Source organism: Mycteria americana, chromosome 6 (assembly GCF_035582795.1).
Source record: "Mycteria americana isolate JAX WOST 10 ecotype Jacksonville Zoo and Gardens chromosome 6, USCA_MyAme_1.0, whole genome shotgun sequence".
NCBI lineage: Eukaryota > Metazoa > Chordata > Aves > Ciconiiformes > Ciconiidae > Mycteria > Mycteria americana.
In genome coordinates, this window is record NC_134370.1 from 47,209,601 (window position 1) to 47,230,813 (window position 21,213).

General features: G+C 42.9%; 1 long non-coding RNA gene across 1 annotated transcript; it reads left to right on the plus strand.

Moving 5' to 3' along the window:
• Window positions 1–341: 341 nt before the first annotated feature.
• Window positions 342–20,602, plus strand: LOC142411524 (uncharacterized). The gene is made up of 3 exons (XR_012776202.1): window positions 342–422; window positions 1,890–2,007; window positions 20,516–20,602. It is a non-coding gene; the product is annotated as an uncharacterized LOC142411524 (long non-coding RNA).
• Window positions 20,603–21,213: the final 611 nt, after the last annotated feature.

Genomic DNA, 21,213 nt, shown 5'->3' on the forward strand with positions numbered 1-21,213 from the left:
AGGGATACCTGTTGACAAATGTCTCTCGTGTACTGTGGTTCCGACCATCGCTGGGAGCGTGGGGCAGGGCACCGGCCAAAGAAGGAGTTGTAGGTGGCTTGGGAACTCTTTCTAAACCTGATCGTGTTCCCAGGTCGAAGGGAGACAAAGCACTATGTGTAACTGTAAGCGTATTTACAACTTCTTTGCATGAAGAAGTCATATATTCCCCCGGTATCTGGGAAACTTATATATTTGTGCTGTTTGGCGTGGTATGAAACTTTAAGGGTTGGGGTTCGTTGTCTTGTCCAAATTGCTCATGGGGCTGTTGTCTTCCCTTCCCAATCTGTTTCACTGCTGGTGACTGTCCTCTTCAACCTTTCTCAACAGTGACTTGACTTTTCAGTTCATAGGAAGTGTCGTGTACCAAGTCCAAGCTTGCGGTCAGTCGTTAATACCTGCTGCCTCCTATCTCCTGACTTGATGTGAGGTTTTCCACCTTCTCCCTTTCTTGTTATCAGGCTCACAGTGGCCTGGTTGAAGTCACACTGTCATGGGTGTGATCTCAGACTTGATTTTTTTTTTTTTTTAATCAGTGACCTAATGCATGTATGTAACCAGCTTATGCTGCCACTCCCCAGGTTCTTCAGGGCTTGCCTTTTCCTTCTCCCAGCTCCCCAGCTACTGGCTGTGATTCACCTAAATAAACCATCTTCTCTATATCCCCGGTTTAATGCTGTGTTGGTAACTTGGTCCCCGCCAGCCTGCTGGGAGAGGACGATGGGTGAACTGAGAAGCATGAGCTTTGTTCCTGTTGAGAAGCTCTTATCAAATATTAGCAGTGCTTTCCCACAGACGCATTCCAAAAAATACAAAGAGCCCATTTGAGTTATGAGTTTGGGGAGATTGCTTTCTTCAGGCTGCAAAAGCCATGGAGGATTCCTCACTGCTTGCCAGTTGCTGAAATTTTGGAAGTGTTGCCTAGGTGGTAAAACGTTACTGATAGGAGAATTGGGTTTTACTACATTGCTGTTGTAGAGAGTTGCACAGAGTTGTCTTCTCCATGTGAAGCTGGGCTGACACTAGAGCTCTTTGGGTCTGGGATGAGCTAGAGATGCTGGCAGTGATAAATATCAGCAAGAGTTCTTGTACAGGGAAGGTGACCGCCAGCTAGGTGTGACCAGATAAGAAAGGATCTGGAATTTAAATATCGTGGTGTGTAGGAAAACAAAAAATTCTTATTAAAAAACCCTGATGTACATAGAAAGCATGGAGGATCATGGTGAGAACTGGCCAGGCAAATCTCTCTTTTCCATATTGAAGTTCTGGCTGCCGGTGTAGTGGTACCCCAGTACAGCAGATATTGCAACCTTTTGGCAAAAATATTGCTGACTCTAATGAAATTTTAGACTATCAGCTTGATAAAATCAGTGCTTTACACTTACACCTTGCATAAGTACTTAAACTTTGTTTAGATACAAGTATTTCTTCAAATGTTGCTTTTCCTGAAATTGCTTTTTCTGAACTCAGCAAAGTGTCCAGCTGGTGCCTTTTTTATTTTTTAAGAGCTGTTGGGCTGTGAGGAAGATAAGGCGCAGTGCTCTGCTTTACTGTGCAAGACTATAGCAGCATATTTTCTACTGCTGACCTGAAGTCCATGCTGGTTTAGGCCAATCTGGGCTTCTGGCTGCATTTTTCGTGTGGAAAGCTCTTCTGTTATCCTCTGGCCACAGTGGTTGGAAACTTGCACCTAAATTTATTTGTGGCTGGTATGTACCTATCTGTGTTTGTGCCAGTGTTGCCTCTTATAAAAACAGCTCTTCTCTCCTTCGGTGCTTTCAGAAAGCACTCAACTCTTGGCTTCTTATTTTCAAACCACGCACACCAACCTTACGGTTGCTTTTTTCCAGGTTCTCTGTCGATCTCTTCTGTGCACGTGTTTTCTTAAAGCTAATCCCTGAACGCCCCTGACGAACAGGGCACAGAATGGCAAGGGAGGTCTCTCTGGGATGCTGTGCGGTGTCGCAGGTAATTTCTTTGCACCAGTGTCCTTCATGGCTGAATCAGGCTGGTGGTTCACAGGTCACAGTGACAAGCTAATACCCTGTGTGTCTCTTCTCCTTGGATTAAAGAGCTTTCCAGTTCATAGTAGCATTTCTTGCGAAGTCTGAAGTGTATGACCGTGCCTCATTCCAGTCTGTCTATCTTACTCTTCCATAGGAGTTTTTATGCTGTTCCAGTTCTCTATTGACAGCGATTTGACTTCCTATGCCAAAGTCGCTGATGGAAAATATTCTGGTGGGAGTGATCAAGCAGGCAGGTGCACAGAGCTCCATTGCGAGGGGAGTTATGAGCTGGGTGAGATCATAAGTGCAACCTAGTCCACAGCTGCTTGCGGCCTTCCTTACACTGAGATTGCCCCTTTTTTTTGTGTGTTTTTAAATAATTTTCAGCTCTTCTGAAGCAATCAGCTGCTGTGTATTTTCAGGTTAACAGATGAAATCCTGTATAATGCCTTAAAAGTGTTACCAGATGAGACCAGGAATCCATCTGGCCCAGTATCCTGCTTACTAGTAACCAGTAGCAGATGCCTGAGGAAGGGAGTACACAAATACAGCAGATCCAATCTGGGGAAATACTGCTTTATTTTTTCTCTCTCCAGCAGTTTATGACCTCCCTGAGCCAGGTGTTTGAATTTAGTAACCTTCATGCTTCTCTTCCATGGATTTGTCGTCTCACTTTGAACCATCTTGATACTCACTGCCTTGCACAGAGAGACACAAAGGTGGACACTAAGTGTGTAGGCTACTTCTTACATGGTCTACACATGAGGAAGAGACAAAAAAAAAGTACTGGGAGTGTAAAAAAAAAAAAAAAAAAAAAAATAGCAAGGAGTAAATTCAGAACAAATTACTTCTTCACTTTCTCCGTGACATTCACGATTTTAGGAAACTACTTTTTCCATTCCTGGTGGTTTTTTGGCTGGGCTGAATTCTCCTCATCTGTTTAGACTTTCCTTTCCATGTCTCTTCTCCTTGCTCTTCATGTCATTGCCAGCTCTGCTCCAGCCTCCTTGAGAGAGGGATGGCAGGAGAGGCAGCACAAGCAAATGGGGTAGGTTGGCAGAGGTGCTGATCAGATCAGCAGGTGGTATTTATGGTGTGGATGCCTCTTTAGAAAACACTGCATGCTGTGGATTTGTATTTTGTTCTATATATTGTCTGTGTAATTACAGACATTCTGCTTGTTTGTTAGTGATCAAAACCCCATAGAGCTACTGTTTTTGTTAAATACTCTGCTGTAGCCCTGGTGTCCTGTTACCCAGTGTTGGCTTGAGTTCAGTCTGTCATATTTTTTTAAGTTGAAGTTAGGGTGGTTGTTCCTGACATGCTGCGCTTTGAATTGTATCACCCACTCGTATCATGAGATTTTACTGCAGTTCCTTAGAGTCATTGCTCTTATTTACTGATCATGTTGAATTATTCACAGTAGCAAATGTTGTCATCTTAGTACTGCCTTCTCTTGAATGGCTCAATATAGTCGAGCAGAGCAGAAACCTTTGGCAAGTCCCCTCTGCTACAAAACTGACCAGTGATGTCTTTCTTCCCCCTTCCTTATCTGTTTTCAACCAGTTATTTGTGTATGTGAAGGATTTTTCCTTTTATTGTATAGAGTTTTGTTCTCCAAAGAGCTTTGAAAGATCTTGTCATGTAGTATGTTTGGTTTTTTCAATGAAGTGTATCGGCTGCCTTTTCCTTGCTCATGTGCTCTGCCTCCTGCAAAAGAAAACAAGAAAGACAACAACCTCCAGCTGACTCCTGAGACATGACTTCATTTTATAAAATATAATTAGCCCTGTGTCCATTTAGTCCATTCTTTAGGACAACTCTGATTTGCCTGGTGTGGCTGCCTGGTTTGTGGTTGCTCAGATGCCTCTGAATAGCGCTGTGAAAGCTGGTGCAAGTGTCTTTCAGGTACTCTGGTGCAGCTTTAGCCAAGAAACTATGTGGGGAGCTTCCCCATCCTCCTCCTGGGTGACTGTATGTAAAGTAAGGTTGTTGCTGTTGCCTTGTCTTCTGAGTGGTCCTTTGCCACTTGAAGCCTTATTTGCTTGGCTTGCTTTACTGGGGTCAAGCAGGGAGAGTGGAGGTGGCCAAGCTGTTTTACAGATGAGTGTAAAACACAATTTTAACTTTTGGGAGACATTGTCTATTATGATTATTTAACCCAGTAATAAATCATGGGACCTTTTCCCTTTTTTTTTAATAATAAAACCTTACTAATTTGTATTTAGTTTCCTTGTTGGACTTTTAGCCTTCCTGTACTGGCTGGATTGGCTTCTATTACTCCTACAGCACAGTCAGATCGCACAGTAGCGGCTCACACCAATACTCCAGCCACTGTTCCAGGTGAAGGCAGAAATTGCTGCTTCTGTCATCTGCTGCTGGGGAGGAGTCGCTTTATGCTGTTTAAGAACGTAGTCTTGGCTTTACATATTGACCTGATACTTGTGCAGTTTATGCGGAGACGTTCGAAGTCTCTGCTTAGCGCCGTGTTTCCTGCTTGTACAACCCCCTGGTGACAGCGTGACAGCTGCTATCACTTCTTGGGTGGCTGAGACTATATTTTTCTGATTTAAGGTTGGAATTCTGATTTACAGGGTATTTCTTGCTGACACACTAAACTTAGATTGCAAGAATGGTGGTGTATGCTAAAGACAGCTTAGATCCTCTAAAAGCTTGCTTAGTCCTTGTATACTTTGAACATCCCATTGACTTGTCTGCCCACCACTGTGTCTTGAATGAACCCGCTACATCCATATTATCACTTTAAAAACAGGCTTTTGAGTTTCTCCATCTTCTAGACGTCCAGCATTTGCGTAGAAACGCACTTGTGCCTTGGTTTTGTCTTTCCATCTTATTTTACTTGTACTGTATTGATTTTTCTAGCTTCTGATTTTTACATGGCTAACTCTTGTTCCACCTGTAGGGGTTTTTGAGGAGATGAAGTTCTTATGAATCGGCTTCCTTCCCCCAAAAGCTGCATCATCCTCAGATACATGCTCCTCTCTATCTCCTGGCTTTCTCTGTCCTTCTTCTGAAGTGTCAGAGGAGCCTTCCATTTTGATTGCAAGTGCCAGTGTCTGGGTGCTATTTTGGTTAATTTAGTCCTTATTCTTTTACAGGCTTCCAGTTGTCCAAAAACCTTCTCGATTCCTAATGAATCCAAGCCTGAGTGTGGGAGCAATTCTTTGAGATGCTGTCACACAACTCTTGGTCATTGCCTTCCTATTCTCAGCCTGAATTTTACCTCCAGAAACTTCCCTCCATCATATGCTAGTTGTATCTTTGTGGACCACAGGCAGCAGCTCCTTCCCAACGTTATTTAGTAGTGTGTTCCTGCACAAACAGGTAGTCACTGAAGATACAACCTTTGGAGTCCTGCAAAGTTCCTGGTTTTGATGAAATTATGGTAGCGGTCACCTTGACTTGCAGAGAGCTGGGACAACTGACAGCTTCTCTCTACAGTGGCAGAAGTGCCAGCGTGGAAAGCATGGTCTGCAGGATGTAAAGGAATTGCCTAGAAGGAGGTGAGTCTCCCCCTGTACTCTGCTCTTGCAAGACCACACCTGGAAGCACTGCATCCAGCTCTGGGGTCCCCGGTGCAAGAAAGATGTGGACCTGTTAGAGTGGGTCCAGAGGAGGCCGTGGAAGAAATGGTCAGAGGGCTGGAACACCTCTGCTATAGAGAAGGGCTGAGAAAGTTGACGTTGTGCAGCCTGGAGAAGAGGAGGCTCCAGGGAGACCTTCTTGCTACCTTTCAATATATAAAGAGGGCTTATAAGAAAGATGGAGAGACTTTTTACCAGGGCCTGCAGTGACAGGGCAAGAGGCAATGGCTTTAAACTGAAAGAGGGTAGGTTTAGATTGGACATAGGAAACTTTTTATGATGAGTGGTGAGACACTGGAAGAGGTTGCCCAGGGAACTTGTGGGTGCTCCATCACTGGAAGAGTTCAAAGTCAGGTTGAATGGGGCTTTGAGCGCCCTGATCTAGTGAAAGATGTCCCTGCCCACAGCAGGTGGGTTGGACTAGGTGATCTTTACCGGTCACTTCCAACCCAAACCATTCTGTGATTTTAGGGAGACATAAAATCTCAGACTTGTTGTGCCTGCTTCATCACTATATTCCCTATTAAATCCCGCTAGATCTTTCTTTTTTTTTTTTTTTTATAGAGGGAGGAGTTATTTTAACTCCTTGCTGAAATACCTGTTTGATCTCTGGTTCTTCAGACACTACCTACCTTTTAAAAGACCACTTATTTCTAGAAGTTGGCAAAACTAACAATGAAACATGATCAGTGTGAGATTACCACCATTTTCTCCTGGCTTTTCATACATTATTCCTTCCCATAAGATCTATTTAAAGCAGCTCATCTTCTGAAATGGATAGGTGTCTCTTACCTGTTTGAATCTTCTGTTTTGGTTTGCTTGTCTGTGAGCAAATCTCTTCTGGATAATAACTTAATAGCCTGAAGAACTGACAGCAGTTCTACCCTGAAGATTAGCCTGACAGTTTCTGCTTTGTGGAAGACAATCGAGTAGCTTGGATTTGCTATTCCTAGCATTTAATGCAGAAATTGGGGATATTCAGTGGTGAGATGGGAAAACTGTTTTCCTGTCTACCTCTGCTATCCTGCTCCCCCTCCCCCCCCGCCTTCTTATGATTATATTATGACATTCCTTTAGGCTGGGAAAATTGTGGCTGTTTACAAAGAAGTGAAGATTTCTTTGCAGTCCTGAATCTGCTGTCATTTTTTCTGAAGCTGTCATGTTTCTGTAGTCTTCTAAGATGAACTGGCCATACTGCGTGTGGTACATTAGAGGAGGCCACATAATTTATTAAATATCCTGAGTAGTTGCTGTCCTATATACGTGTTTTAATGTGTATCAATAAAGCTTGGTGAATTCATGCAGTTCGTGGTGATGCTAAGAAAACTCTGGAATACCTGCTTTCTATAGAGCTACTCCTTTTTTCCAACCCACAAGGAATCGCTGTACTTAAGTGCTGCAGCTAGGTTAATTAAGTTGTAGGAGAAACCTGCTTGAACTCTGTGAAGCCAACCAGTCTGAAGTATGTGTTTCTTGAAGCTATTTATGTTGCAAAATATGATCACTTCCATGTTAGCGATTTGCTATGGAACTCAGTTCATAATTTAACTCATCTAATGTAGCAGAAAATCTTGTGTGCTTAGGAGGTTGAAATCTGCATGTGTGTTTTCTTAAATACTTATCTTTGTTGCACCTGTAAGTTGGGTTACGTCTTGTTTGTAGAAGTAACAAACCAAACTCAGTGTTCCTTTGCTAGCTGCTGCATGTTCACTCTTGAGTTATAAGTCAGAGGGTAGATTCAGATGCGGTCATTTTTCTTCCTTCACATTAATGGAGAGCATGCTACAGGAAAAACTGACTTGAAATAAATCTATCTGCATCTGTCTAGTCTTCCTCATAGCAAGGAGGGGCATATGAATTGAGTTATTACCACTCTTGGATAAAATTCTTTAGGGGGGTTTCTGAAGTGTAGCAGTCTCAAGCATCTCAGACTTACTGGGTCTTCAAGCTTTCATTTCTCGTGACTCAAAATTCCTTGTAGATCTGATTTCTGCTTATTTAGATCTATTAAAAACAAATAAGAGTAAGTCCTCTAAAATACGGCTTAATATTGTTCCATTGACAGAGCCCATTCTGGCAAGTGTAGTGAAACAATTCAGCTTTTATGAAGTTTGGTACACATTGCTTACTTGTAAGTCCTGTAGCAACCCTGGTTTTGGCTAGTCTGGCTGTCCTTAGGTACCTTGTAACTGTCTTCCTTTGTAATGTGCAAGGCTAGTTTCTATGTTGTTTTTATTTCCTAGATCTTAAAAGAACAAGTTTCAATGAACAAATGAAACTTAAGAACCTGTAACATCTTATTTTAATGAAGCAGAGACCACATACTTTGTAGTTGTCTCTTTTCAAGTCCAAGTTAGACGTCAAAGGTCTCACCTTTAGGAGGTTCATGAAGACTCATTCTTACTGTCGCATTCTGGCAGGGCTGCAGTAGCAGGTGGTAACACACTGGTTTGCACTGGGAGGGAGAGATTGTGGCCACACGTGCATGAAGTAACTTCTTAGGTGGAAATAAACGTTTCCAAAATACGTGCTATGTGTGCAGCCACCAGGTAGTGAGGTTCTTCCGCACCCTGAAAAATGTTTGCTCTGTGGTTGCAGTCCCATTTTGCTAGCCATGGACTACCTCAGCTTGCTTAGCATCAGTGCCAGGTTAGGTGGTTTGGAGGTCCTTGGGTTCTCTGGATGATTATCCTGCAACTGAGATCAGGCCTGCAGCCACTTCGGCATCTTATATTGCTTCCCAGCTGTCCTCTGTTTGGAAAGGTTTTGACAGGTTTCTAATTCTGAAAAAGCTCTGTGCAGTGTTGGCAGTGCTAAGGCTTCAGTTTTACTGGTGATAGATGCAACACCAGTGATGGTAAATCATAGTTAGGCTGTGCTCCACTTCTGTGGGGAGAATATCTCTGCTGAAATTTGTTATTCAGTGGTTAAGATCCAAAACTAATACTAGGCTCCAAACCAATATGCGGTCCTTTTATTTTTGTCTAGATTTACTGGATACAGCACTGGTACTCGGTGTTTTTTATCACTTCTAAATGATAGTAGTTATTTTGTGTGCCAGAGTGCCTTCACTTGTCAAGATCTGTGATTGGGAGCGTGGTGTTTTGGAACCACTTGTTCTGTTCTTTCTGGTCTCCACAGAAAAGCGAGTGCTTTGACGTTAAGGAGGCAACGTGATCAAAGACAGGGTTTGGGGGGTAACTTGTTGGCTGCTGTGGCAATAGCTCAGGGTTTTGGCTTGCAGCATATAGGCTGGGGGACTTGAGGGTCTCAGCATCCTCCTGGCTGGGGATGCTGTAGGGACAGGTTCGGATGTAAGAAGAGCTATTTGTGGGGTGAACATCCGATGTTCAGGTAGCCTTCTATGTTACCATCTGTTTGCAGAGACTTGAGGAGATGGAGTATGACTTACAGGTGTCTAGTTGGGCCATATATACTTAACATCTACTGTAAGAAACCTTGTGCTCATTTAGACTTGGTGCAGTCATCTCAGTAATCCTGGTCTTGTTTGTGTGATTGAGCTAATACTCCTATTTGGGTTTCTTGCACCAAAATAGGTTCTTTGGGGTCTCTGAAGGCCTGCAGGGCTGAGGCGCAGATAGTGTAGATATTCCCCAGTGGTGTCTTGAAACTAAATTCTTTAACTTTTTTTTTTTTCCTACGGGTAGATTCTGTTGAATGCTTGCAGCGATCCTGGACATCAAACCTCAGTTGGGTGCTGTGGTCCTTCTGTGGGCTCGTGGCTGATACTGATCCTAAAACCCAATGCACCTGATGAATCTGAGTCATCACCATCTTTTTGGCTTGGCAAATTATTAAATGTTTGACGAAGCTGTTCACTGTGACGCTTTTTGGTAAACTGGGGCTTGTCTTCACAAACTGTTCAATCAGTCTCTGCTAACATTTACAAAAGCTTGGAATAATCCCTGTGTTCTCGTTGATCTGCTGTTCTATAGCATGTTATAACTGTAGTGCGAGGTGTGTTAGAGTAGGAAATATGCTTGCTAAGGAAGTGTTCTAAAATACATTTGTGTTGAAACCCCATCTGTTCTTGAGCTCCTCTCTTACTGACTCTAACATTGAACGTAGTAATAGTTTACACCACTCGAGCAAACCAACTTCAAAACAGTATTGCGATGTCCTGATGCTAGTTTTGTGTGGTATTCAAATACGTCTCCTCTTTGACGAATTGAGATTGGGCTCCCTGTTAATAGCTTTGAGATCACTTGCAATTAAATGGAGTCAAGTCTTCCAAGGGATTTGCCCTTGTACCAGTGCTCAACACCAGTATCTCAGCTTCCCCTAACTAATAGACTTGCCTGAGGCACAGGTGGCTAAATTTAGTCTTCTAGTAAGCTTGGTATGACCTTGCGTTACAAGGGCTTTTTCTACTTGTATCTATATCAAAAGGTAAAGGCTGATTTTTCTGTGGTGAATGGAGCTTTGGGGCTCAGTGACGCCGAAAAGCTTTTTGTGTTGGATCATTGGCTGACGCTTTCAGTGCCGCTGTTGGCAGCAATTAACTCCATACCTGGATGCAGTTCAAAGGGTCTACAAGTGATCTACTGGTACAAAGTAGTCCTCACCAGTCAGTTTTAAGGCTTCAAAGAAGACAGATGCCACTTGGCGTGTGGAGCAGATTACTTGGTAGTGAACATTTCTAATTGACAGCTACACTGAAGATTAGGGATTGAAAGCGGAAGCTGAATCAAAGTGGCTTCATACAGATGCAATTTCCTAACTGTGAATGGTAATGTTTGCCTTCGAGGTTAAGGTTAAGTTTATCTGTACAAAATAGTGCTTTACTCCAGCTTCTGTGAGGAGTTTTTAGAGTGTGTGAGACAGTGCACAGAGCTGGACGGTTATGGCATCTGCTTTTATTGTGTGGGTTTGCCTCTTTGTGTGAAGTGAGACTTATGTTCCGTGTTCAACTTCAGCAGCTTTTCGTTAAGGCTGCTTCTAATTAAATACATAATTCATCCTACGGGTGTAATGAAGAAGCCTTCAGTGTGTAATCAGGCTTCCGGAGCTCTTCTGCCGTCCTCGAAAAATGCCAAACTTCTCTGAAGTTGGTAGCACGCTGCCAGCTGAATGGGAAAAGTTGTTGCTGGGAAGTCAAACAGGATTTTCAAGTGTCTGTCATGCTTGCTTATGTTTAGGAGTGCAGCGAGTAGTGTGGTTTCTTTGGCTTGTGAAAGAAACTCTTTTGCAGGTGAGCGGGCAAACCCCTTATTGTTTGGCACGGGAACAGCTTGCCAGTTGGGACCATCAGGGTTTATCTCCCTGGCATTGATTTGGTTATTGTTGGCACGCTGGTCTCTTGCTTGCTACAGGTAGTTTGCATTGTTTTATTTTTTGGAGGGCTGAAATATTAATCTGACTAAGGATTAGGGTCGTTGAGTAATATGCTGAGTGAATTTCAATAGGTGAGTGTGTGACTACATCTATTGTGTTGTACGTTTCTGGTCATTGCATCTTCAGCGGAGCTGTAAAACTTATAGAGAAAGGGCAGTTGAGTTGAAGGCAGAGGAGCAGCTGCCTATCCTGGGGAGTCTAAAATGTCTGAGACTCTTAGGATTAGAAGCATTTATTTAAAAAGCAGGCAACAAACTTCTGGATCTTGTTCTAGGAGTTTGTGGAAGCTGATGGTTTAGATGCATTCAAAAAGTGATTAGACAAACCAGTGGTCAGCAGGCCTGTAAAATGAATGCTGGTAGGACTGGGCAGCCATGTCCATGATAACATCTGTAATCCAGCAGTTGTGGATGCTGGAGCAGACTGCAGAAGCTTACTGGTCCCTGTAGCATCTGCAGTCATCATGGATGGAGACAGAATGCAGGAGGGCATTTCTCCTTTCAATTATTCCAACTTTATGAACCCCTTGCCTTTTCAGAATATTGGGACAGGATGGGGAGGCATTATTTCTGAAGAGCTCTGGAAGATGGCTTACGGATACTTACTGGAAGGAAAATCTCAGTGTTTCTCAGCATGCTGTACACACCTACAGATCTCCCATGCTGCACATATTCAAAGGAGATTTGCTGTACTGTGGCTTACATGTTAAAGTGTTTCAAGGTGGGATAAATAGGAACTGAAACCAGGCAAAAAAAAAAATTAGAAATAAGGGATGAAAAAAGTAATTGAACATGAAGTTCTTGGTCCCTTTAAAAGGGAAAAAATTCTTGAAATTCCACCTTTTTGCAGAAAGTGGGAGGAGGTATTCATAATGCTTCTCTTCAGCTTTCCTACTGTGGGATCATGACCAGCAGGCAGCCAGGCATTCCTTGCAGGCGGTGATCGGCTGATAGCCCAGAACAGGGCAAGAACAGCAATGCGTGAAGCATGCACGTATTAATGTCCTGCTCTGTGCCATACTAATTACATGAAGTATATATAGTGATGATAGCAATGCTTCCCTGGTGCTGTTTTGCTCGTGTTCATGTCATGGCTAACCAAGTGTGGATTGCTTTTTTAGTTTCTTAGCTTGCTGACCCGTGCCTGCTAAAAATCTAGTTTTAATCAGAAATTGGACTATTAAACCAGTAGTCTTTTTAGCACGTTTGAGGAGCTGTTGATGTAGTTTTGTACCTAAACATGAAACTTGGTGTTTCAATACCTTGCTTGGTATTGAAATGTCCTGTTGCAGAGTGTTAAAAGCTTGCAAGGCTGTGGTGGTAAGTGCTGTGCCCAAAGGGGAGTTTTTGGTCATGCCTTTCCTATGTACTGCTGCTGGTGCTTGTCAAACCTGTTCCTGAGCTGCCTGAACTCTCTAACCTGGCACAAAGCTCTCCAGGTATTGTTGGGTTGGTTTTCTCCTGTTGCTATAATGAGTTAGACTTGTTCACAAATGGGTCTGTTAAGCACAGGCAGGGAAGAAATTGGCAGGAATTCCTGTTGGGGGTTGCTGCAGCTCTTTGTTTTCCATAAGATGCAGCAACCATACTTGGGTTTTCCTTCAAAGATCTCTTTCATCCTGGTGCAAGTTCCAGACTGCAAGCACCTTCCCAACTTTTGGGGCTTGTGTGGATTGTTGGTTGCTCCTAAACGAGGCTCACACATGGAGGAGGAGAACCACGAGGGATAACCAGAAGCTGCAAAGAAGCTAAAGTCTACAAAAACTCTTGAGGAGCAGCAGAGGCCTTGATGAATGGACGTGAGTGGGCTGCTCTTGGAAAGTGCTGCCTCCTCTCTTTAGAGGGCCAGTGGTGTCACCTGAGTATGTGGCAAGCTTTCTGAATCTGTCAGGTAAGGAAAAAGGATCTCAAATATCTGCATTTGGGTTACTGGTTTGTGCTTAGGCTTGAGGAGGAGTATCAGCTGAGCAGGCTATTCTAAAGAGCATTAAATTAAGAGTCTGTTAATGATTTAGTAAACCAATGCAGTAAGTGGGGGAATGTTGAGCAAATCATCTTTGCTGTGAAGGCTGGGAGAGGTGAGTGTTGGGTTACCCTTTTCTTCAAAAGCGTAGGAAGAACTGAAGAAACTCATCTTCAGATGCAAATCAAAGGGAGCTTGCAAGAAAACTCCTTGGACTAGATGGGAATTTTTTTTTTTATTTTAAAGTGTTATTGTATTGTAAAGTGGTATTGAAACCTGGGAGTGTGAACTTGACTGTGCCTAATAAGACAAATGCCATTTGGGACGACTTCTTTTAGACTTGACTTAGGAGGGGTTTACCTCTACTCCCAGAGGGACTGGGAGTGGAAACGTTCCTTGTGCAGATGCTAGAAGAATATCAACTGTGTGACTTATAACCCATAACGGGATCCTTGGAAAAGAAGAAGAAGAAAAAAAATCCAAAATATGAGCAAAGTGCACTGTGATAATAGTAATACTCAGCGTGTGATCCAGGTACTGTGTGTTTTGGAGGAAGATGTAAGGTGAGCGAGTGCTGTGTAGAGGCACTTAAGACAGATTGTGATCAGTGTTCCTTAAAGCCTCTTTCAATAAGATAGTGAGAGTTCAAAATCCCACTTTTAAATATTTATCATAACTCAGTGTTTAATCAAGGTGGATGCTCTGTTTTAGTCCTCTCTGAACTCACGGCACCCAGACCGTTACTTGGTGCTGTTTCATTGGGTATACTCTGCTCTTGTTTCAGGGGAGGCCAAAGGGGAAGCTCTATTTCTTTGCTCTGTGGTAAAAAACAGTAAAAAAGCAGATGTTTCACGTTAAGGTGTGTGCTTGTTTTTCCCAGCACCACACGCTATCTTTCTTCCAGGCTACTGTTTCTTGTACAGTATTTGCAGCTGTTGGGAGGCAGGAAAGGTTATATCATCTGGAAGTGAAAAGTAAAATACTCCTTGGGTGGGCTTTCCCAGTTTGAGTTTCAAGCTTTGGAGGCTGTATCAAACAGGTTAGGAGTGGAGGCTAATATCGAAAGGATAAAATATAGTTATCTTGGTGAGCATCCTTGGTGGGGCCGTAACACCTCTGTGCACTCAGGCTGTGATGTCATTGAACCACATAATACCGAATGATTGCTTACCACTGGAAAAATGTAGTCTAGCTCCCTGTCAGGAACATCTCAAGTTAGTGAAAACTTTGCATAATGAAATTTTAAGTAGGCAGGACTCTGTTCTGGATGAGTCAAAAGAGTTAAAGAATTTCATTTTGTGATATTAATGTGTTTCGAGTAGACTCTATCTGATCTTGCCTGCATGTTTTCTCTAAATTTTGTAGTCTCCTTGTCTTATTTGAGGCACCATTCTGTTCCCTTTCATCACAAAGACCGTTGGCATCAGTTTTGAAGTCTTCAATATTTTGCTGTTAACAAAATGTAGGCTTCCTGTTATGCATTAGAAGTACATGCGGGTTTCAGCAGCTTGCTGGGAATATTGAACCTTCACACATGCAGAGATTGCAGTTAGGCGTGCCACTAGATAACTCAGTTTTGTTTGCTGTTCTGCTTTTGTAAAGGCAAAATTGAGATCTAGACCTGCTTGCAGCATTCTCTTGCTACATTTGAAATGTGTGGGCTGCTCATGACTTAAGGGAATTGAGAGAGAAAGATGTCAAATCGTTTTTGCAAGCAGCAGTATTTTTTTTTTTTTTCCCTAGGTGTCAGACGATAAATACCGTTCTGAGCAGTGCCCAAGTACAGTGCCAGAATAAAAGCTGACTCTCTCTTTTTCTGCAGTTGAGCAGAATGAATGTAGATGTCAGCTTTGGGGTGTATTCAGGGAGGAGTTTGCATATTACTGAGTCCAAGCAGGAGCTTTGCTTCAAGTGCAGTTGTTAAGGCATTCAGCTTTCTGTCCAGCTCTTTTCCAGGTGTTGAATGTATTTGTTTTTGGTGAAAAGGCAGCAAAACCTACCCAACAAGGTGTGACTTTTCCCCATTTGACACTGCTACTTTCCATGTTTTGAGGGCAGACAGCCTTAGTGTGTAGTTTGGGTCCTTTCTGCTTCACTGCTGCTCTGCTGTCCACTAGGCATAGGTTTTAATATCTACTGATAATTAGCAAATAATACTGCTTATTTATTCACAGCTAGTTGGCACAGAATGCTGCTTATTTAGTCTCTGCAATCAAAGTTAGTCTCCTACTCTTTCCCTTCTGACAAGAAGTGGTTATTTATATCTAGCTAACATTAAAGGGTTGGCAGTGGGTTAGGTCAGGTCAGCAAAATCAGCAGTGGTGGATGTGGGAGGATGGTCCACTTCTGCCATGAGATTTGGGGAGGATCAGATGGAGCTAACAAGAGGCGGGTTCAGAAGAAGCAGGAGGACGTTGTTTTTCAGGCAGTTAATAGTAGACTTGTTGAACTAGCCAAAGGCTATTGTGGCTACAAAAAGTTTGGGCGAGTTCAGAGAGGAACTGGACATGCTCATGAAGAGGCTGCACTGAATGTTTCTGAACATCCAGAAGCCCAAACTGACTTGGGAAGGACTGGAAATAAAAACTACTGGAGGTGAAAGAGTGCATGGAGAAGTTATGTATGCTTACCCTCTTTCCCTTTTCCAGCCATCTGCTTATGGCTGCTGTTTCAGGTTGGAGGTTAAGCTACATAGGCTGTATTCTTCGGTTCACCTCTTTGGCTCTCAGAAGACATGGCTTTAGGTGTTTAGCTACTGTCCTCTGAGCTGTGCCCATTCATAATTTCTGTAACTGTTCAGCAACGAGAGCAGTATATGGATGGAGGTGCAGGTGATGCATTCTAGCTGCTCTTGTCTAATTAACTTGAAAATGGGGACTCACTCCTTCCTCTTACTTTCATGCAACATGCAGCTTAAATTTGCTAGACTTCCTGAATTGTCGTCCTCATATCTTTATTACTCCTGAAGAGCTGTTCCTTATGCATTGGCAGAATAGGAGAGGGATGTTTCATGCTACGAGCTCATCTATTTAATGGTTTTAACCACTAGGCAGACTTTTCTTTGGGAGTTCGCTTGTTTGAGGTGAGGCTTTAATACATAAAGATGCTCTTGCTAGTTTTCCCCCAGCCACTGAAGATATTACCTGTGGGGTCTCTAAAAATGTTAGTGCCTCTTGAAATACTGAAACTGTCTTAATATTTTGGGGTTTGTTTTTGCTGTTTTAAGTGTTCTAGGTTTTCTTTTAATAGCTCAGGCTAAAGGTGTGTATGAGAGGAGAACAAAATACTGAGCTGTGAAATGAAACTGAAGAACATGGTGTTTACCCTGAGATAGTTTGCATGTGTTTTATCATTTAGAAAAATGATGCCCCCTAAGAGGAAAGGCAAACCATTTTCTGGACAAGGCTTTTGAATGCTTACATATTTGACTTGGAACAGAAACTGTCTGGCAGTGTTGAGGTCTCCTGAAAAGGCTTTCCTGCGCACCAGAAATGGTCTACAGAGGCCTTATTTTTCCATATGGGTGTGGAACTCTTTGGTTGAAAGTCTGCTCACCTGAACATACATTGATCCAGGTCTGATGGGTCACTTTTCAAAACAGGCACTTGTTTCTGGAGAACTAAACATTCTGTGCACTGCTAAGCAAAGTTCTCATTGTTTGAGCTCAGTGTGAGTGCTGGAGCATCATGGTTGCTCTTGAGGTTTTGTTCCATCATCTAATGCCATTGGGAGCAGTGTTATCTTTTTTGCTGTGCTGGATGGTGTGAAGACTTTGGAGTAGGGCAGTGTCTATTAGGTTGGAATTTTAATATTGTTCCCATGCTTTAATTTCATAACGCTATAAATGCCTCGAGCCTAAAGATGACAGGCTTTTTTAAAGTATTACACAGAGTTTTGTGCTGCTAACTGGTAATAAAATCGTAATGAGCTGAAGTACAAAAGATCCAAAAACTGTCTGTGTACCAGTTTCCCAAGAGAACTAATGAGGAACATGTTTGTAGAGTCATCTTCCTCACTGCAGCAGAAGCGATGCCCTCCTCTGGGAGACAAAAGGTGTCTGTGGTATACCCCGAACTTTCAAGCGCTGTGCCTCAGAAAGCATGTCTCTTGGTTCAGCCTGGCACAGATTTCCCCAGCCCCCAGAGGAGATGAAAGACGTGGTTGTGTACTCTAAGGTAGCAAAAAAAGGTACCCTTCACAAGCTGCCTCCAGGGACGTAAGTTTTTACTCTGAAACTGAAACAAGCTTCTCATCTGCTCCTTGCTTTGAAAAGTGATAGGGAAAAACATCTAGTGAGGCTTAAAGCTTCTCGTGTAGCCTTGTTCTCTCTCACTGGCAGCTGGAAGAGGTTTTGGGGGTCTGTGGGGCTTCTCCAGCCAATGTGATGGTGTTTATCTGAATATCGTGGCCTTTGAGGGTTCAACAGAAATGCTGCTTGTTGGCAGTGTGCTGAGAAGAGGCAGATTTGCTGCGGTTATGTCGAGCGATGCAGAGGAGCATGTCTGCAATGCAGGTGTGTGGGACCCATCTGTGCCCAGCTCCACACCCCCAAATGCTTCATATCCTTCTGGTTTTGGCACTCTGTAAGATAAATAACTCTTCTTCCTGAAGCGAGTTGCCTGGCGGGAAGCAGAGCATCCTCATTGAAGGATTCTGCCTTACGTCTGTGTGGTTGTATGAAGCCAAGGTCTGTTGAGTTCAAGCTGAGATGCGTGTCTCCAAGCCTAAGGCCTAGCTAGTGCCATCAAGGAGACGTCACAAGAAATGGGTTTGGTGTCTGGAGGTACTAATTAAACACAAAAAAAGTTTCATTATCTGTCAAAAGCTAGAAAGGATCCCTCTTGCTGTTTGTTGCTTCAGACTGCCTCTTTCATTGTCATTGTTCTCTCCATAGTGGCTCTTTCGGCTGCCTTAGTCTTCCCTTCAAGAAGGGACGTGATCCCCTTGTTTCTGTATAATGTTAGGCTTTGGGCAGTGAGGCTTCCTGGAAAAGGAAAGGAGCTTGTTACCACGATAAACTAGTGCTCCAACCAGGTTGTCCACATGTTCCCACTTAGTTAACCATTGCTTTTTCTTGCTGCAAGAGGTGGCTTTCTATATCATGCCATGCTTGCAGCTAAATGAGGTTCCTGGCTTCTCGGACAGGTTTAACATGTGCTGCAGTCATGAGCTGAATCCTCTTGTTTCTCTGGGGTCCTCTGTGCTGTGCTTGAGCCATCTTGCTACCAGGCTGGATTTCTGGGTGAGCCCAGCACCATCAGTGTACGGCCAGGGGAAGGATGGAATATGACCTCTGCCTTTTGAACCTCAGGTGTTCTCAAGATGCTGGTGTCCCATCCACGTGAACATGGGAGGAGTCATATTTGCTGTGCTGCAGGTCGAAAGGTCTGTTAGTAAATGTCTTGTATGAGGTGACCTGGCCTTGCCAGTAGGAAGTGGCAGAGGCTGACTGGCACAGGAGGTTTTCTCACGTTACACTTTGAGTCCTCTGTAATGTGCCTGTCATTTTGTTCTTCGAGCAGAATGTGAATAATATCTAAACCCTGGTTCGAACCTGAACCTTAAGATATCATGAGATGATTTATTTACTTTCATTCCTAAAGTAAATCAGTGTACCATGGAGCGGGTTATAAATAGTCTTCCATTTAGCTTCCTTGTTTGGAGATGCCACTTCTTAGTAGAGGTTGGTATTTATGTAAAGAAACTGAGGCAGTTTCTGGCCAATGAACCCTATTTGGAATTTTTATGCACAACTTTTGTTTTTCCCTCTAAGTTTAATGGATGTGTTCAAGGTGGCAAAAGAGCAAACTTCACCAGGTTAAAGGGTATTCAGCATTTAAATATGTGGAGTGTCATGTTAATGGGACACTCCTCTTCTTTGCCCAAGAGTGGTGTTAGGATTGCAATGTCAATAAATAAAGCTGCAGTCTCTCTTTTCCTGTGAATATAAGTGCTTGCATTTTCCCTTTCTTGTAGGGCTTAGTTTGGTACAAGTTTGGCTGGTTCTTTCTTGCTGCAGCCTTTGACCTGGTCAAATAACTTGGAACAACTTTAATGTCAAGTAGAACAAAAGCTTGCCTTAAATGCTTTGCAATAAACTTAATATTGGGGGATATATTCAACTACCTAATGCCTTTTCATTTTAGAGGAATGGGTGTCACTCACCACTTGTACAGTGGAGCAGTGGTGTGTGTTCCTCATCCCAGGGGTTGGCTTCATTCAGGAGTTGGTGCTGGGTAATTGTAGACGAGGATTAATTAATGACAACTGTTGTGAGCTTGTGGAGACTTCAAAAGTCTCGTACAACACCATTGAGCAATCCTTGTAGCTTCTTGAGGACAGAAATCATGAATGACATTGGAAGGGCATGTATGTGAATTGGACTAGACTGACAAGAAGCTTATGAAAGTACAGGGCAGAGGTAGACCAAATTCCTGCATGCTTCAGTCAGTGGCATCTCTTGGCAGCGCGGTGATGGTGACTTCGGTCTATCTTGGACTTTATGTTGGAGAAAGCAAAAATACTTTCTGGTACAGGGTTTCCTTCTGCTGTAGTCAGTTAAAGAGTGACCATTTTTTCCCATCTGTTTATAGAACAAGCAGTTTGAGAGGTTAGTATGGACCCTTAAACTTCTACCCTTCCTGTAATAGTTAGGAAAATAAGGATTAAAGCGCTAGCTTAGGCATAGACTTGAATGCCTGTTAGGCACTGGGGAGCCTGGTTGCTTATAGCCCATTGCAGAGCTTCACGTGTAAAGGAGTCTGACGTGGTTCTTCAGCATGTCAGAAGAACCTGTCTTCTAGATGATGGTCAGAGCTTCTTAGAACTTAAAGTTGCTTTTTAAAGCTTTAATTTTTGTTAGAACAATCCATGTGTTTTCTTCCGAAGAAAGTTAAAGGCCCAAGTTTTGAATGCAGAACAGTGTGTCTCTGGTCATCCTGGGCAGAGTTTTCCAGAAATAGTTTCATTTTGGTTCAACCTTCACATCCCTGTTACAGCACACTCCCCCTTGGAAATTGATGTTTTGGCCCTGTTCTGCCCTGTGGGCTGTGTGCTCTGGAGGGTGTTATTTAAGGGGAAAAAGGCACAAACAAAAAAAGTCCTTGTGCTTCCTTCTGACCAAAGTGCCTGGAGCATCTCAAGGAGATGGAGCCAGCCCAGGGATGCTATGTCATGGGAGTTCAGGTTCGGGAACCTGTTTCCCAAGGTGGGGAACACAGTTTACCAAAAACAAAAACCAAAATTACCGAAGAGCCAGAAACATCTATATTTTAAGAAAACGGTGTCATCTTCTGAACTAAATTTGTGTTGTTGCATGGAAACCTATTAGTTTGCCCTGACATGGGGTAAGGAGAAATACTAGATTTTCCTGTAAGAAGTGGTGTTTGGCTCTGTTTCATCCACAGTATATGTGGAAGCCAGTATATTAAAGTGAAAACTGCAAACAATGCTTCCTCCCTGACCCCCCCTAAATAAAGCAAGATTGGAAGTTGCTTGTATGAACTGTTGCATTAAGACTTTCTATAAAATTCCTTTCTTCTTTTCCAGATTCACTACAGATATGACTGGCTGGCTGCTCTGCTGCTCCTGTGCCCCAGCACTTGCTACCCCGTGATTTCAGATAACAAACATAAGTGAGTTACAAAACGTGTGGTGAGTATCATTGTGCCTTTGATATTCTGGAGCATCTTAGCATGCAACTCAAATATTCCTTCCTAAAAAAAAACCCCAAACAACCATATATAAGGGAAGATGCTACAAAATCCAGTAACTTATAACCAGCATATGTGAAATAACTGTCAAGCTTGTGGAAGGATGCTTAGAGACCTGAATGCAAGTTGTTCAATTCTATTCCTTATTTCCATTTTAGTATTTTTTTCCTCTCAGTTTTGTCAGCATTTTGCACCTGAAGTAACTTCTCTGGGAACTTGCATCCCTGATCTACTTTCCGTGGCTTTATTTTAAGAAACATATGTGTTGAGCTGAGAAGTAGGTAGCTGTAATGCTGCTTGTCAGTGATGAATATCTCCAACAAGGAAATTGGGTAGGATTAAAGTCAGGGAGAGTCCAAAGTCTTTCATGGTGAACTGAAGCTTCTCTAAAAGTGCTTTAACTTTGTTACTGGGAGGAGAGTTGATGTGCTCTGTATATAAGCATTTGTTCCAGTGTGACAAGTAAAATATGGGCTAGGTTGCCTATTCTATTACAACTGACCTATGAAACGAGCAGAAAACACAAAACCGAAG